General features: G+C 34.4%; 1 long non-coding RNA gene across 4 annotated transcripts in view; it reads left to right on the forward strand.

Annotated features, from left to right (window-relative positions):
• LOC308069159 overlaps positions 1-19,883 on the forward strand; it is a 76,223-nt gene continuing 56,340 nt past the window's right edge. For all 4 annotated transcript variants that reach the window (XR_013930301.1, XR_013930302.1, XR_013930303.1 and 1 more), the window contains exon 1: positions 1-19,883. This exon is cut by the window's right edge and continues 16,383 nt beyond it. This is a non-coding gene — a long non-coding RNA (uncharacterized lncRNA).

Below are 19,883 nucleotides of genomic sequence, written 5' to 3' on the forward strand. Positions count from 1 at the left end.
TTCTGTTATTATTGCTATGTTTTGGGGATGCTACATCTGGACCAGGTTGAAAGGAGTGTCATTCCATGTAACTGTGATTTGCAAGGGGAAATTGGAAAGGTTGGTCTTGCTGAAGATGGAGGAGCTGTGGGAAGAGGAGTGGTTTGCAGCAGTGGTAAAATCCAGTGCCAAAGAAGGCTTTGTGGCAGATCTTCCTGGGTTGTGAAGAGGTAGCAGCAGCAGAATACCTGTTGCAGTGCAGAGCAGGGATTCTCTGCTTGGACTCTGCTCCATACCTGGGCTCTGTGGGTAAGGGAATGCTCTGCTGGGCTTCGTGTGTTCACTGAATTCACTTGGGGCTGCCTGGTTGTGCCCAGGAAGCAGGAGCCTGCTAGGCAGGGATGGGGCAGGAGCCCTGGTGCATTTCATATTTGGTCTGCTCTCACCTCACTAGTGAGGTGTATCTTTTCTGCTGAGGTTCCTGATTTATAGCAAGGAGTTAATGACTGTGTTAACACCTGAAGTTTTCCCTCAGTATTCACAAGGTCAGAAAACGCTTAGTAAGAGTAAGGACTGTGCAAAGACTGAATCTCAGACTGCCTTACAAATTTATGAGCCAATATAGTACAATAACATTGAGTTTATTCTCATGGATACTGGGAAATAGTCCTTACAGTTTTGGGGGCAACAGATCATGGAATATAGGCTTTGCCATGTTCATGCATCAAAGAATGAGGAGAGGCCTCTGAGAATTGTTTGCATGAATAAATATTTCACACTGAGCTCCACCTCTGGGGACATGACACCTTTGGGACTTGAGATAGCATTAGCCTGGCATCCCAAGGGCACGGAAGGGACCCCAGAGGGAATGTGCAAATTTTCTGTCTGGATTAGATCCCTGATGGATTTCAGTAAGAGACTCTTCTCCTCCTGCTTAACCCTTCATGTTTGCCACTCGCTGTTTTAATAAGCAAGAATTTTTAGCCCTGAAAGTTCTCCAATATTTCAAGCCAGCTGCCTCCTGGATTTATTCTGGGATTTTATAAATACATCTACAAGCTTTTGAAACTTTCTTTTTCATCAGTTTCATGAGGGATAACTAATTTATTTCAAAAGAGGATTAACTCAAAGGGGTTTTTTTCCAATTAGAAATATGTATTTCTCCATTCTTAGCAACCCTCTTCCATATTTTAACAGTGATCACTATTATTACCTAGTAGTCAGTGCATAACTCTTTCATACAGACAGCATCCCACTTTCTAAACCATATAGTCTTTCAGTGAAAATCTCTGTCAAGGGCAATTCTCTGTCATTTTCCACCTCCATAACACATGTTGTGCGATGCACATTATTCAAAAAGTAGAAAAGGGCTCAAATGATTCTCCATTCTCCCGTATCAACAAAAACCTGCATTATGTACACATGGAGAATCACAGCTTTGGCCACACTTAAACTTCCTGTAATATTTTCTGTATTTAACTTCCCAGCTAAAACATTTATCAGAGAGAAGATCTGGGTAGCTCTGCAAACTGTTCAGATAGTCACTTTTAAAAGAAATAATGGGGGAGTATGTCTTTTATTATAGTTTACTAGATGTTCTTTTTAAACTACCCACATGACAGTTACAAGTTTCTTTTAGGTGCAGTTGATTGTGTTTAGTAATGACCTTTAAAAGTTCTCATAGTACATTTTAGTCACTGCTTCCAATCCTGCAGAAAAAAAGCTAAGCTAAAAATGTCTGGCTAAAAATACACCTAATATTATTATAAATAACATGAAAGATAACTTTGGCCTTTTTCAAAGCTCTTAACCTGTGAAGCCGTAAGCTGCATGTGGTATTACTATTTAGGAACTCCAGACTTTGCCAGAGTCCTTGAGGAAAATTAAGGAAATAAAGAACTGATATTCTTGACACTCAAAATTTAGGAGAACTTGGATAGATTATGTTGCTTCTAAAAGGCTTCAGCTTTTTATCTTTGTCAGACAAGAGCAATAAAGAATAAATTGTTCCATTTTTTCCTGTTTATACTGCTTATTGATACGGTGTTTTCTGAAATACAATAATAAATAGAGAGGCATACTCTGTTGAGAAATATTCTTGATTATGGTAAGAAGAACATTTCAGCTTATTTTATTAGTTAGAGGTAATTGAACTATTAATATGAGTAGCTAATATTTTCATATCTTTCAGTTGGTAGGCTGCCAATTTGGCTCTTCGTTCTACTTTAAAGTGCAGTTGTTTCATCAATTTGAGTGTCCTCTTGACAACAGAAGGGGTCAGGCTCAACTAGTTCAAAGCATCTTGACACAACACTGCTTCTAACTCAGCTTATGTTTGAAAAGAAAAACATTTCAAGGCCCCTATTTTGAATTCAGACCTGTGTGGATGATGCTTGTTAGGGTATCTGTACTGTGCTGTTTTGCAGACAGAAATCCAGGAATAATAACCGAGAAAGATGTCTCAATGAGTAACATGAGCAGTACAAGTGATGATTGTTATTGAACAACTAAATATAAGTTCTCTGTTTTCTATTTTAAAAAGTTCCACATTTGTGCAATCTGCTTTTGATGATATCATGGAAAAAAAAGAAATATGCAAAGTGAACTAAGTTTTGATTAAAGACAACTGTGAATCAAGTTCTTAGACAAAAGATTTTTGAAAAAAATCTGCCTTGCATTTGATAATCTTAAGGTGTTTGGGGCTTTTTTCAAATTGAAGTTAACAAAAGCACAATTAGAAATAAAGCATAGGAACAATAGCACCATATATTAGAACAGTATATCTAACGATAAAAGGAAGTCATTCTAGGAAGTGTGTTGAGGATAGGATGAACTTGGTATTACTGGTAGGAGAGGAAATAAGCAGTAGGAAGCATTTGTAATTAAAAGATTCATTGGCAGAACGTTCTTAAGAACATTCTTATGTTGGATATTGTTTCTAGTATGCAGCAACCTTGTATTTGAAAAATGATCCAGAGCTGAAAGTCAAGAAATTGAGCAGGAAAGGGGTTAGAAAGCAGCCATGTCTCTTGATGTCTTACAAATCAGACTGTGACCTAATTTGTATCTGTTAGTAAAAGCAGATGTACAGGCCTGATAGGGCTTCTAATGAGGTAAGTGATAAGGCTCCATTGGTTTCAGTTTAGTAAGGAAGGTTTGGTCTTATACTTGATATTCAGAAAGGTTTTATTTGCAAAGTGTAATTGAATTCTGTCGATACAGTTTCTCTGAATTTTCACAACAAAATTTTTGCCTGTCTTGAGGAAGTTGGGAAAGAAACAGTCCTGAGTCAAGGTCCTGACTGGGTGCTATAGATGTAGTTCTCTCCTGCTTAGGGGAAAAGCGTTCTCAGTGTTTATAACTCCCCATGACCTGAGAAAGACAAAATATTATTTTTCGTGCTGTAATGCCTAGGATAGTATGTAGTTGGTGTTTGTTTTCAATGTCAGCTCCTCCTTCCTTTTTGCTCCCTCCCTGAAAAGTCTGAACATGCCCCTTCTTTCATCCTGCGCACATTTTCCCTTGTCCTGTTGTAGTGAACAGAATAGACGGGATATCCTGCATTCTTTGGTGTGGTACAGTTTGAAGCCATGGGGATGCAAATTCTTTTGAAAAGCATCACTGTTTTCAAGGGTTACAACACAATGTGAAATTAGCAACTGAGTCAGCTCCGATGCTCCCAAAGAGCGTGTGGAGTATTAGGCTCTTGTTATTCCATCTCATCCTATTGTCAGGCAATAACAGGATATGAACAGCTACTGCATGTTCTCCAAATGGCAAACTGCAGCTGCTCTACACGTGGTCAAAGCACTCTTTGCTTTAACTAAAAAAATTAGTAAGCTGGAAGCATGGCACACATGACATCAAATCAAATCAAAGGTCTGAATGATGTAATAAGATTTAAAATTCTTTTCTCAAAATTAAATTTATGCTGAATTTAGGCTAGGAATGAATGACATAAATGCCATTAACATCAATGGGATAATTTTTTTTCCTTCTTTATAGGCTAGAATTTAGATTTCAGGATCTTATGATCTGCTGTTTCTTGATTGTAACTAATTTTCAATCTCTAGTTATTCACCAATAAAGGCAAATTTATTTCTACTAATGAAAACTCTCAAATCGTCCTTCACAGGTTTTTACTGTAATTTCTTTTTTGGCCTTGGGCTTTGAGAACCATAGACCAAACTGGCTGTAAATTAGCTCTAGAGTAAAGAACAAAATCCTACACCGAAATGTGACCCTGCAATAATTAACAAGATGCCCCAGAGGGTCCCATGTATTGTGATACTCTTTCCTCTTCACGCAAATTAGTGGGCCTTGTGATTCCTTGTAGATTCCAGTATTGTTTTTATGCAGATGACTTTGCAACCTGCATTACTGGGCCATCTGTCACAGACCTTCCAGTCGAAATACAACATGATTCGAACCTTGTTCAATAGATTGCTTAAAAACCAGATTTAACAAGCTGTTCCCATTTCATCTTTACTTTGAATCCTGGAATGGTTGGGGTTTTTTTTGTAAAATATGTCATTTGAGCATAGACCTTTTAGAAAAATACTTTTGTTTTCTTCTAGACATTATTTTTTAGCTTTTTATGTGTTTGCTTGATTACTATATCAATGAATATTGAATAGAATAAATTTATTTCTCTACATTATTAAGAGATTATGTTCTTGTGAAAGGCACTTATGGCTAGTTTCCTGTTTTCCACTGCTACAAATTCATTCCAGTGATCGTGTATGTAGTGTAACTTTTGGTCATTTTTACTTCAAATTCAAACAATGTGCCATACTTCTGTTAGATTTATTTTGATTTTTAGTTTCCTCAGGGAAACATGCGTAGACTGAACGGATTGTGCTGAAATTAAGATTTTTCCCTCCGTTAGTTTATATTTACTCATAGATTAATCTACAGAAACATGCTTACTTGTAAGACCCCAAGTCTTGTATTTTACATATGAGCATCCTAAAGACATTGTTACACTTAGACATTCAAAATTAAAAATTTCTGAGTTTTGGCTCTAGTTACAATTTGTTTAGATAGTAATTCACTGGTGTTCAGTGATCTGCATTTTAGTTTCCATTTTTATAAAGTCCTAGATATACCAAAATGTGCATAAACCATTTGCACACTGGATATACTTTTGTAAATTGTTTTTTGGCTTGGGTAGGTTTTGGGGTTTTTTCTTTTCACTGCTTATTTTACTTCCTAAGTATGGAGGTTGTCATTTAAATGAATGCATGAAGGTCTCCTCAGAGTTTTTGTCTTGTTTAAATAAATTGAATCGAATTGATTTAGTGTTCGTATTCCAATTTGTTAAACTTACTCAGGCTGTTGGGGGACATAATGTCACTGGGCTTTATTATGGATTAAAAAGGGAAAGAAAAGAAAGAGAACAGCTCAGCAGGTTGTTTTGATGTTAATTCATCGTTGTATAACATGCACAAAATTCTCCCTTCATAGCAAAATTTTTGATCCTGTTTAATAAGATCTTATTTTTATATTTTTTTCATAAAACAAAAGATAAATTTGTAGTTTTCATACATAGTTCTTACATTTAATTCAAGACTTTTCATTGAATAATTGTAATAAACATTCTTATTGTAATAAACAATTATAGCATCCCCATCAATAAACTTCTATGATATTTCTTAATCAATCAAGAGAATCAAATAATATTAATTTCTTCTGTCCAAATGTATAGTCATATAGAAACCAGGAATGCTGGCCCCACCTATGACATTGGAGATGGTAGGCTGGAAATTAGTGACCTTGAAAGTTATTTGGAGCCAGGGTAGAAAACTAGTTGAACATCATAGTAATGCTGAAGTTAAAGGGCTAATGTGACCTAAGACATAAAAGCAGAACAATATGAAAGAGAGGTTGAAAGACGGATACTACCTTGGTACAAACAGGACAATAACAGTTCTTGGAATGCTAGGTTTCCTTTTGGAACCCATAATTTGAGGAAAATGCTAAAATATTAGAAAGGTTCAGATTCAAAAAGGTGGATATAAGATTGGAAACAAAGGACTTTGAAGCCCTAACTGGAATCAGTTCAAGGAAATCCTGTCTATGTGATGCAGAACAAACTCTCTGATTGCAATAATCCATTCTCTGCTAAATAACTTTGAACTATTGATTATTTTTATGATGAAATGTTAAGCTATTCCTGAAAATTCCTGAAGAATGAAACCTTTGAGATCTGATGCAGATGTATTTAATCTATTAAGTTTAAAAATTGCTGATTATTAGACTTTGGTATTTTGTGGTTGATAATCTTTCCTGGTTTCATTTGAAGATACCTTGAGTTACAATATTTTTTTAAACTCCTTTTAACTCTGTTATTGTGTTGGAATTATCTAAAAGGCTTTCATCGAGTAATTTTTTTTAAAGGGTCTAATTTACACTAAATACAATACAAAACACTTGTTTTGAGTATAATCTTGATAGCATAACCCTGATGCTTTACCCCTACAATCTATTATCACAGCAACCGTTCTTTGATAATGTCCAGAATGGGAACAATAAATCTTTGGTATTTGTATAACATCTGAAAAACTGATACATTCTATGGATTTTATTTGGCGGTGTGAGAAGGTTTGTGTGTTGTGTTGGTGTTATGAATTTAGTGTTACATAGTCTGTGAAGAAACAGATGTTTTCAGAAAACAACTGAGATTATGGATGGGCCAGCTTACAGAGGGAGGGTGTCTTTCACAGCAGGCCTTTTGAAGTCCTGGGTGACAAGTCCGATGACTTTGAAATTTGAATTGTAAACCTAAGTTCAGAACCCTTATCTCAGAAGTATTTAGGTAACAAACTTTCATTGATAGATTTTCATTTGGATTCAACATCTCTCTACACACTCCCCACTCTGCCCCCCCCCTCCCACCCAACCCCCCCAATTCTTTCTAACATCTTGTTCATCTAAGAGGAGGAATGTAAATAACTTAATGGTTATGAGCTATTCCTGAGAAAGTATTGCTATCAAAAGGGTTTAGGGATCATAGTGTGGAGCCAGAAATACAAGACTTACCAAAGTAATGCTGTAACAAGCAAAGTTCCATGATTTACAAGTAGGCAAATAATGAGTAAAGTAAGTGATGCTGTACTACATTGCATTAATGAGACCATTATAGCTATGCTCTCCATGCTTTAAAACAACGCTGGAAAACTGAAAAATGTTCCTGCAGGAACTACAGCAATGATTCAAGGTCAGGAAACCTGACTCGGAATGAAAGACAAGAAGCTCTGTCTAGTTATTTTATTCAAGAACAAACTGAAAAGCGATTTAATATATCTATTGATATTCCCATGAAGAGAAAACTTCTGATAGTAAAGGGCTCTTTAATTTATCTGATAAAGACATAAGAAGATCTGGTAGCTGGAATCTGAAGCTACAAAAATTCAATTATGTACTTTACACACATTACAAAGGGAAATTTGGGAAAGCAGAACAGTGGGTGCATTTTTCACTGCTTCAAATATTTAAATCTGGATACCTTTTTCAATGTTTCATTTTGATTTTTCTTTTTTTTTTTAATAACTTACAGTAAATTCATAAGGTTATAGCATTGATTATGGGTATATTTGTGTGAAACTGTATGCTATATGATGAAGGTGACAGGTGACAGAATGCTCCTTTCTTACCTTTAGAGTCTGTGACATTCATTTTTTACTGTGTGACTTGCAGTAGCATCTAAAGAAGGCAAACAGATTTTTGGGTATTACCCTGTTAGACATTAAACATGTGTATTGGAAACATTGCTTTTGTTCTAGAGATTTTTCAATAGTTAGTAATGAACAAGCTCTTTGCTGCAGTTAAATGTACTGACTCCCACATATTTGGAAGGTTTATCTGTGGAGAAAGAGGGGCTGAGTTTGCTCATCCGTAGCAACAGTAGTTCTGGCAGAAATGAAGAGTGCTTGAAAAAAGACAAAGCGTGTGCTTTCTTTAGAACACAGGAATTGAACTGACTCTGAACTGCTGCTTTCTTCACTTAGGTTCATTTGACAGTGATCTCGCTAAGCAGTCTGGTAGATGTAATGTTTTTCTGAGTTCCTTAAACAGCCCAAGGTTTTAAAACTTGCAAATGATTTTCAGTGATGTTGGATCTGTCCACAGAAGGAAGATAGATAGAATATAATATAATGGTATTTAATAAATATGCGCATATCCCACGTTATCTAATTTATGGTTTGGAGTATTCCAGCTATTCAGATACTAGGCTACAGATAAACAGGTGTCATTTATATATACTCAACTACCTGCAACTATGGACTGAATTCACAAATTCTATCACTTTCAAAATTCACAAGCAATTGAAATAATGCAAATAGAAAGCCATTAATTTCATAATGTTCATGCTGAAATAGGTTAACTAATCATGCAAATCAAACTGAGTCCTTAGATGATACTTATTAGAGTACACACAGGCTTAAATTGTTTTCTGTTTTTTCTAGTGAATTGAGTTGTTACTTTTGCAGATCTTCAAACGTTATCTCAGTAATCTGCAAATTATACTGTTAAGTGGCAAACATCATGGGGTTTTTTCTTTCTTTTAGAGTGATGTTGTCTTATGGTTTTGGTAGTAGGAAGAAAGCAGTAAAATTCACCAAGGGTGAAATTCACTTCTGGCAAAAAGACAGAAGAGGGAACGTGTTCCAGTTACGCTGTGTTTGAGAAATGTTATGACATGGCATTATTGAAAAAACTCTGGGACTAGAATTCTTGAAGAATTATTCTCAAATGATTTCTGGTATGCTGTGCTGATACCACTGTAATATCAGAACATCTCAGAAAATCAATTAATTTACAGTCTGTAGCACTCATGAGGAACTATTATTTTCCCAGACAGAACTGAGTGAGATTAAAAAGTTTTCCCAAGGTCACACACAAAGTTACTATTGAGCTAGGCACTAACTAGAGCCAAAAGGAAATAAAAATTTTATTCTATTAATTCAGATTTTTCTTTGTGGAATATAGAATAAGAGCAATTGAGAATTCCTATGAAAAGTTGTTGAAAACTCAGATGTGGATAAAAAGCGTTATGCTTTGTTAAATTTACAGTGTTTTTCTTTGGTCTTGGGTTTTTGCACTTATTTTTCTTAAAAGTACAAAATAAACATGAAAATTCTTATTAAAAAATGGCAAAATTGATGTCTTGCTAGTATATTTTTCCTAAACTGAGTTTGTGCAAATTCATGAAACCTCCAAATATTTCTGTTAAAAAGAAAAATAATTTTTTTTCAACATTTTGATGAAACATTTGTGATGAACCTGTTCTTTTTACTGGTCTTTGTGTTTCATGGTCCAGTTCCTTGACTAAAAGTTTGTTCTTATTTTTTACAAAGAACACAGTAAGAGGTATATCATTTTAAAAGAAATGAAACTTGTATGATTTAGGAGGAGAGACTTGGAAAACTTTGGTTTACATGTCATTTTATAGCTGTTGTGCCTATTCCATTTTTCTTTTTATTACCTAAATTCTAAATATGTTAAAGCTGCAAAAATAGGCAATCCTACTGCTCTGGTACAAAGCAGTTAATTTTACATTTAATTTTAAATTATCAAATTAATTTAAAATTATCAAAGATGCGTTCTTTATTGTGGAGAAATAAATTCTTCATACTTAGGTAAGGCAGAAGTGAAAATGACCTATTCGGTCACAGTTTTCCTACCAGTGCAAGAGGTTTCCACTGAACTGCAACCTGAGGCATATTTTCTTTGTCATTAGAGAGATGTATGTATGCCATGTAATTATTTCAGTCCAGCCCTCTGGGGTTTTATAAATTTTTGACAGAAAAATCTAACAATGCTTAATATAATAACAAGGGATATGCTGACTGTCAGATTACAAATCCTTAAAGAGTTCTGACGATATTAATCTTAAGGACATTGGATTTTTATGCTAATGGAATGCTAAAAGGTGGCAAAGAAAAGAATGTTATGTGATTCTTTGCATCACCTTGTGCTCAAGTTTCTTCTTTGGAATGGAGGTGTAATTCTATGACAAACTAAGCACAGAATAATAAACAGACCTGATAAATGTTTGCCCTATTTTTACTCAGTTCTGAAACACTGAAAGAAGGCAATTTTAATCTTGAGTGCATCTTTTATAAGAATCGATCAGAACTTAGTTCAAGATGTTTGCAGACTTTGCAAGCCTTTCTTGTTTTCTTCAAATCCTATCATTTTTTTTCTGCAAGTTCACACTGTTATCTGTACAAATCAAATATGTTTGATAATTACAGCTGGAATTTGGAATGCATTTACATTATGCAGTGGAATATAGTTACAATGTATCCTAATTTCAGATATAATGCTGGCTATCTATGATGCATCAATAACTATGAAAGATCAAAAGAATAATAGATGCCAGAAAAAGTGGTATATAAAAGTCTGCTGGGCTTACATGTCTGTATACAAACTTTTTTTTAAAGATCTTAATTACATTCCCACATTGAAAGCATACGTATTTAGCATTGTTTTGCAGCTTTCACTTTGCTACTTTGAATTTTGTACCTATGAACTTAGAGATTGTGAAGGTATTCACAGATAGCAAGGTTTTTCATACATTTTGAATTGATTTTCTGGCAGAGTTCCAGAAAACACTACAACAGTGGTTGACAGGGAGACTGAGAATCTCCTCATTGGTTAATATGTGCAAACTTCTGCATTTGTCTTCCTGCATCTCTCCATTATTCTCAGAAACGAAGCTGAAGTTCCTGCTCCCATCTCATTGCAATCACAAGGAAAGAGGACAGTGGTTTTGGTTTATACTCCAAGCGACACAGAAGCTAAAGGATGCTGCAACCTAAATGTAACTTTAGCCTGTAAAACGAACCTTTGAAATATGAAGGAATAGATAGATGAGTGAGGTAATGATTAGAAATATGGATATTTCCATGGTTTGTCATTCAGTGCCAATATATGTGTGTTACTGTAGTACATCATTATGGGCTTACTACTGAATACTTGCATAGTGGAAATACTCAAATCCACCTAACTGGATAAAAGTTACTCTTTTTCTCAAAAAAGATTTTGATGTTCAAAGAAGAAAAATATATAAAAATAATAGACATGGTCATAGGACCATGCAGGCAGGAAAAAAAAAAAAAAAGTGCTGAGCCAACTGTCTGCTCTCTATCAGCTTTGAAAAATTGTGGTGATCAAGGAAGGTTCCCCATGACTAGAAAAAAGTCAAGTGCCATGCCCCACCTTCAAGATAAAAGGGCAGAAGGCATGGAATTACATACTTGCTTCAGACCACAGAGAAATCCTGGAACAGGTCCTACTCTAATCCATTTCAAGGCACATGAAGGACAAGAAGAAGACAGTGAACATTCAGTGTGCATGTCCCAAGGACAAATTCTGTCTGACCAACCTGATTGCTTTTTACAATGGGAAGACTAGCTCTGTGGGTGAGGGGAGAATATTAATTTATCTTGACTCTGGCAAGGCTTTTCTGACAGTCTCCTGTAGGATTCATCTAGCCAGCTAAGGAGATACAAGCTAGGTGGATGGACTAAAATTTACATTAAAATCTGGCTGGCCTGCTGGGTTAAAAATATTTGACTTCTGGGTGGCCTATTATGAATTGTTTCCTTCAGGGATCAGTACATGGGCTGAGACTGACATCATTTATAGTGGGATGATGTAACAAAGTGCCATTGTGACCCGTGGAGAGCATCAGACTGGGGGAGCAAATCCTGCACCTGGGAGGGAACTCCTTGTATCAGTTCAGGCTGGGAATTGCCTACAACTCTACAGAAAAGGACTCTGGGCGTCCTGGTGGACAAATGGAACATGAATTAGCAATATGACGTGTTAGTAATAGAAGCTGAACATCCACTTGGCTGCGTTAGCAGGGAAGCAGCAGTGGGGTTAGAGAAATGAATATTCCCCTCCCTTCAGCACTTACAATGATATGTCTGGAACACAATGTCCAATTTTGGGGTATGTGTCCCTCCAAGAAAAAAAAAAAAAGAAAGAGATTGACAAACTGGAGAGGGGGCCACTGCAAGACTTTAATGATACTTAGGAGGCCTGGCAGATATGTCGTATGATATCAAAACGTGTTTGTTTAGTCTGGGGAAAATCTAAGGGAGATCCACTATGTAAAGGTGGATAACAGAGAAGAGGGAATAATACTCCTCTGCGAGATGCAGTGAAAGGACAAGAGGCTACAATTGCAAACTACAGGAGAAATTCCAGTTGCATTTAAGGGGGGGGGCTGGGCAGAATAAATCACGGTCAGAGTGTTTAAGTACTTGAGTAGTTGCCAAGAGAGAATGTGAAATCCCCATCCTTGGAGAAATTTAGTACTTAATCAGATAAGTGGAGGAGTATACACATTGTGTGTGATTCTGTGATTGGTTATTCTCTGCTTTTAATATCCCTCTACTACCACTTTTGGTTAAGTGCCAGGTAATTTAACAGAATAAATACTAGCAGTAGTAACTACTGAAAATTTATTTTATTTTCTTGAGAATATTCCATGGAATTGACTGTTACAGATAGCTGATTTTCTAAATTACAGTAAAACCAAATGCTTGAAATAGCTTAGAAAATAAATTGTCAGGAAAAGGTTCCTTTCACATAAAGATTAAATAAGACGGATAGGACTGTTCATATTCAAATACAGCACATTGTAATTAGCTTACACTGTCTTTCTCAAGGGAAAGAAGCTAAAGCACAATATTTCAGATAGATTTAAATTCTCTATGATGAACATAGCTATTCAGTCGCTGACATATAATGTCCAATATTTTTTACACAAGCTTAGCCTGCATGCCTAATGTTATTAAACAATGCTATAATGCTTATTAACATTAATGTACTCATTTAGTGCATTGGAGTATTGATCTGTCTTTTTAAAAAATTTCAGTGGAGTTTTACTATAAATCATTCTGCTTAAAATCGTAACTGAGTTTTCACTGCATACAGTTCTTATTCTTGATAGACTTAGTAAAATAGTCTGACAAAATATTTTCAGCAGTCTTTCAGTGCACTGACACACATGCTTGGGCTGGAAGTTCACTACCTATATTGTTTTCATGGACTCCTAATAAAGTAGCCTTTATTATTTGAGAAAGATGTTCAATAATGATACTAATTCTGTGGGAATATTACTTGATTAATATTTGTAAAACCCTTTTAGGATTCTTGAGAGTTTTAAAAAAGTTTCATTTGTCTATTCTTCCATTTCCTCTATATTCTTCTATAACCTAAAATGAACTTTGTAATGTTAGTCAGAAAACAAAATTTAATTAATCCAAAACAGCAATTCTTCTAGATGATTACCATATAGATAATAGATTGGTTCCTGGGTTTGACTGACTGGTCCCTAGACTATCTTGCATGATAGAGTGTATCTAGACAGTTTATCTTATTTTGACGGATTTGATAACTTATTGGAACAACTAGTTTTACAAATACGGGTATATAGAAGGTGTTCTCCCATTTGATATTCAGAAAATATTCAAAGTACAATGTGTTGAGAATAGGGGGAAAGTTAAAGCAGAAAGGTTGACCAAGGTTTATGTAATAATCAAATTGAATGTTTAACCGTGTGCTAAGTGTCCTTCAATGAATGGCAGCAACAGCCAGCAAGAATGTGTATTTCTATTCTACATCATGTATGCATATGATTCAACAAAGACATGACATCTGGTTTCTACCTGCCCTAGACTAGTCTAGGGACAAGCTTTTATCTAGTGTAATTTTTGTGTGCAATTTTTATGCATTAAGTAAATTCTGTGTAATTTTTATAAATTAAATGTATAGATTGTAACATCACATGTAACATTAGAGGTTTTGGAACAAACCTTACATTGAAGTCTTTTATTTGCTAATTTCTTATTGGTTTCTTGGAAACTACCACTCTACTAAGGGAATTCTCTAGGTGTGTATATATTTGGCTCAGCAGCTGACATGTGTAATATGGCTAAATTAATCCATGTCAGGAAATTTTCACAGGGTAAGTCCTCATACATAATAATTCTTGTAAGCTGTAGTTTATCCAAATGGTTCAAATACATTTAGATGATCAAGCAGAGCAAAAGGACATTGCTGTTACAAAATCACTAGTGAAATTCCAAATCCTACTGTTGATCATTTAAGGTGTGCCTTTGAAGTCAATTGTACCTTAATCATATCACTCCATTATGCAGATCTCCTGCTACTCAGACACGGACAAATCCTAGACTGAGGTCTGGAAAGTAACTTAATTTTTGTGTTATATTTTATAATAGATTTGTTGAGAATTAAAAAATGGCATTGATGCAAAGCATAGTCTTTGTTGGGGTTTTTTGTTGTTTTTTTAAGCACTTAAGAATACTCATGAAAATAAAAAAAATAAGAATGTTAAAATTATTGAATAGAGAGGAAAAGTAGTTACATAAACACTCTTAAAACTCAGAAGTACATATTTCTAGAATTTGAGCTTAGGACTTTCTTGAAACTTGTTTTGCTGCTAGGTAAACGTTGAGGCTTTTTGTCTTATACTGTAAGTCCCTGTAAAATTATTATCTTATAACAAGATATCCTGGATTACTGATAGATTTGATTATATTTCTAGATTACCTTTAAAATTATGTCAAATGATATGAGGATTGCCTTTTCTTTCCCTGATATCAAATTATCTTGTTTAAGAATCATACATGCACTTAGTATTTTGGTGATGTGTAATAGAGGAGTCAAAGCTCCTGCAGAAGAATTAGAACATTTTTGCTCTATTTCTAAACATATATCCTTACTGCTCTTTAAACTTCAATTTTAAATTTTAGCATTCCCCACGTCCTTATATATTGCTACAAGACCTTGAAAATGAAGGATGCTAAATGAATTTAAGGGATTTTTATTTATTTATTTTTTTTTACTTTTACCAGTGTAGATACAACTTATGTATTTGCTTTTCTATTTCAGTGGTAAAGAAGGAATCTGACTACAATAGTAGGGCAGAAAACCCTCTAATTTGGAGAAATAATTACTTAAACCCACATCTATTATTTAATTGAAAACTCAGTAATATTACAGGAAAAAAGTTTTATATCCCATGTGCTGTCCTCAAGGAACTCACCAAATTGGCTAACTCTGTATTCATGTATTTATTTGGGCTACATACTAAGTGGTTTTATTAAGAATTACAAAAAATTTAGATATTAATATTTAAAAAAACTTACAGCTTTTTAACAATACTTTTAGAATAGTATTCATACAGAAAGTCAAATGGATTATAAATTGTGATTAAATCTAAAACTTACAAATCAATACTTTTCTCCATGTATGATATTAGTATATCTTTTGTTGATATAAATAAGTATAATAGCAGAAATCATACAGACTGTGTGATCAGTTCTTGATTGAAATTAATCATTTAAATTATTCAAAATAGTTTAATTCTTGAATTAATTGCATCTCTCTTATGTTGATGTAGAAATCTCTGTGCAGCTGATGAACAATTATATTGAAATGGTATAGAAATGGAATTGCAACATTTCAAACTGATATCAAGTTCTTAACATTTTTCTCTGGGTCCCCTAAAACCTTGTACTGATATGATATTTGTAGATTTGTGGATGCTGTAAATTACAACAAAAAAAATCAGCTAAGCTTTATGACTTCGTACTTCTGTAACTGACATTCCTCAAGGTCTCTTAGAGCATTAATACCAAAATCTTAACTGAAAATTTGAGGAGGGTGTCTCTAAATTTGTTCTTTTCATCTTCTCTTAATCTGTCCTTAGTCTGTTCTAGTATACCCATCATTGCATTGTGAGGGTTCACTGTTGGTGGTGGTAGTAAAGTTTTTCAGAAAGTTAACAGTTCAGGGTATGTTTCTACTCGAAAAAAAAAAAAATGGGCTAGATTCTGACCTCAGAAGACTAAGCCTGTTACAGCTAAATTAATTTATGTTTGGGCCCCTGCAATATGCTGTTGTTAGTGCATCTTCTAATAGATAGCAATATACCATGTAAAAATTGCAGTCATCTTCACAGAAATGAGAAAACCTGACTGATCTTATCCCTTTTAAGATAATTTTTAGGAGTCCAGTCTAACAACCACAGATATCAAGTGAAATTTCTATCAAATCCAGTGAGTGCTGTAGCACTCTGAGCTAAGAGATAACCCATGCAACAAAATACAGAATTTAAATGAAGAATTTACTATGTAAAATACAGCCTTAAATAAGTCACAAAACTACCAGAAAATTCCAGGCTTCTCTTTAACTATTGGAGCTGATGAAACTCTTGAGATGTTGGTCATCATTTGATCAATAAATCATTATCTTCTTTTGAAAAGCATGTTGTTCTTGTGTGTCTGAGCTGATGTAAAGTTTCACCATCAGAAAGACAGAGAGGAAAAGATCAGGGATTACTGAATCCCAAGAGGGCACTTTCTCCTGCATTTTTTTCTCAGTGATGTTATTTTGGATTTATATATCTGTGACCCAACAAATCAAATACTTGACTGTGCTTTCAAAGCAGAGTGAAATTCTCAACAGCATGTTGATGTGAATTTTCTGATTGTACTTCAGAAGATGTTTAGCAATTCTTAGTAAGAATAAATCACATGCATATTTTACAATTCTTGAAACAGAATTTTAATGTATAGCTTAAATACAGACATCAGGATATATTTGCTATGTGTTAGATTTATTTTTCAGATATCAATCATAAATTTCTGTTTGGAGAAAAATTACTCAAACATGTAAATGGAGTAAGTTTAGAAGAAAGTATCACATGTCATTCCTTGCTTAAAGAATGAATGGTATTCTTGTTTAATTTTGTAAATCTGTGTATTTATTAAACACAGTTGAATCCTATTGCCATAGCAATCAACCCTCCACAGAAAGAAACTCCCATACATTCCTGTTGTATTTCTTTTAAGTATTTTTGCTTCTTGTTTCCTTCATCCTGATACATTTCAATTTGTACAAACACTAAAAGTGTTTAGTAAACAAATTCTCAGATAACGTGTCTTAATTTTGATGACAATTACATAGAGCAGCCAAGTTTGCTTTCCTGTTTTCTTTGGGAAGGAAGGGATAGGAATATGGGGCTTTAAAACAACAAAAAGAAATAGGAAATAAAGTCAGTTTAAGAAATGAAGGATAAACATGCAAGATAAAAATACCAAGAAGGAAGTGATTAGAAAGATATTGTGATGAATGAACATAGGAAAGAAACGCAAAGGAATATTTTATTAAACAAGAATTTGTAATGTGTTATGACAGGGTAAAAGTAAAAGGGTTTGGTTTGGGTTTGTTCTGGGTTGGGTTTTGGTTTGGAATTTTTTTTAGAGTAAGAGGGCTACATGGGAAAGGCAGGCAAATAATACTTTTCTACTGCTTACATTGCCATAGCTTGTAGAATAGTGAAGAAAGTGTTGCATTGTTAGGAGATAGTGCAACATAGAATCATCCCTCATGCAATACTAAGCTTTCATTGTTCGTTTTTTTACATGCAGTGGATAGTGCATTTTGTGAAAATCTAGCAGAGTTGTTCTTAGTGTAAATGTCATGCTAAAATCAATATGGAAAAAACATTACTTCTTATTTTTTTATTAGATAATTCCTTGTGATCTTAATACTGCTAGTAAGTACATTCTCTACTTATAAGTAATAATGTTTCATATGTATCAATTGTGCCTGAAGTCTACTGTCCTTGGTATGTCAAAACTTTCAGTTGCCCATTTCAAGAAATAAGCGTGGGAATATCTATTTAATTAAATCTGTTTATTTCAGTAATGAAACCTCTGTTCCATTTTTTTCTGCTTGCTGTATAATTCTTTTTGCATACTGTTGACAAACAAGTCTGTAATTGCCTAGATTTTTTCTGGGTTTTTTTCACCTGTTCTTAAATATAGGTCTCTTATTTGCAATGCCCACACTGTTAGACACTACTCTTAATACCCTAATATGAGGAATTTCTCTTACCCCACTATTCAGCTGGAGGTACTGAGCCTAGTTTTGCTTTTATGTTATATATAAGCGGTTTGTTTCTTGTCCTCATTTCTGCTAGTCACCTTCCCTTTGCCCTTACGTTTATAGCAGTTTTATTGGAAATTAGGGTAAGGAATTACTATCCCAGATTATAAGGAACTATTACCCCAAATTTCAAGGGTTTTATTGAGCTGTGCTCTTTTCATCTTCTATCAAAATCCTTCTTATTTCCTTCTAGTTTTAGGTTTCTGCCTGAAAAACCTCTTAAAGATATGCTTTAATTCTTGGTGCAAACTCAAATTTAGTGTGATTTCTAACTTTTTTCTCTGCATTTTTTGAATTCCAGGGTACAGTCCTCTTTGGTGGTAATTCCTTTTCTTTCATCCTTTGTTGTGAGCTATCTACTTCTCAGTATTTGGAAGAGGTTTTTCAATTAGAGCTGAAGCATTGTAACACCATTTATAGTACAAGTTTCAGGTTGCTTTTTTCAGTTTTTAAACAAAGCTTCTCCACATTTAAATTCTTGAGCTTTCCATTTCAGAACACTTCACTAATTATTTCCAGCAATTTCTTAAAGTAAAAACTAAACAAAAACTTAAACTTCAGAAATACAAGAAATATAGTTATTGAGCTAGTACCAATTTGTGACTTTAAAGAAAGCTGTTAAGGATATATTCTAGCACCCTGTTGGCTAGTACATTTGTCTTGGATTCTGTATGACACTTCACTAAGTAGAAGAGAACAGTGTAAGAGAAGTTTCTATTTCTGGCTGGTAAATTGTAGTCTTACCACACATACAGTTTCTGTGGAAACTGCTCTGCAGAACCTCAGCAGCTGAGGTTGCTTATGCTGCCTCTATACAGGCATACCAGGCCTTCAGCGACAGGGTGACTTTGCACCCATACCCAGATTCATTCTACCTACCTTTAGACATTAAAGTAAAACCCCTAAACAGAAATCCTTGCTGATGCTTGTCAGAAAGACACATGCTACTAGCAAGGAACCATCTCAAAGGTAAGCACACCCACAAACTTATCTCGGAGTCTTCTCACTCTCTCTTTCCAGCTACAGTGGAAGCCTAGGTTTTCTAGGCTAATATTGATGCCTCAGCTAAATCCTTAAATTAAGAAACAAAATAGTATTTATTTATTTCCTACATTTCTTCCATTTTCAATATATAAGCTCCTTTTTTCTTGGAGGACTAATTGTACAGTTTATGAATATTAGAATCACTGACCAACCTCCTAGTGTTTATATAGACACATATCTCAAACCATTTGCACAGTATAAAAATATAGTTGATGATTTGTTTACACTACACCAGGGCCACCGTCCATAATGAAATTACATGGGAACTTCGGAGTCATGTAGTGAAGCAGTGAACAGTTTCTCCTGGGGTCATCTATGCTGTATCAAAACCTTATTTGACTCTATTCCATGAAGAAGATTACTTATCCAGTCCATATCTATTATTTGTATCTCAAAACAAATTATATCTACAGAATCTAGATTAAAATCTCAGGCTTTTTCGTTTTCCAAATAAAATGCTTTTGAGTATATTTTGATTAAATTTTCAAAGGATATAGCTATAAAACTTTCCAAAGGAAACATAATGGTTTAAAACTTTTTAAATTAAAATAATTAGAAATGTTTTTTGTGGCTATCAACTAATTTTAACAGAAGACTGTACAAATTATTCAATTGAATAATGTTTATACCATTTGTCAAATGATATACCAACTATTTTGTCATAAGTTGTCAGATGGATATTACTCAGCCAGATCCAGATAGCTCCAGATTCTAGGTAAATCACTGTCATCTTTGGACAGTGGCTGATTTTAGAAAATCAGCTTTTTACTTGGAGGTAAACCTGGTTCTAAAAATTCTTTATACTTACTATGAGGGATGGAACAATGTCTGGGCAAATTTCTGAACTTGGATTGACTTCAGTC

Source organism: Falco punctatus, assembly GCF_963210335.1.
Source record: "Falco punctatus genome assembly, chromosome: 9".
Taxonomy (NCBI): domain Eukaryota; kingdom Metazoa; phylum Chordata; class Aves; order Falconiformes; family Falconidae; genus Falco; species Falco punctatus.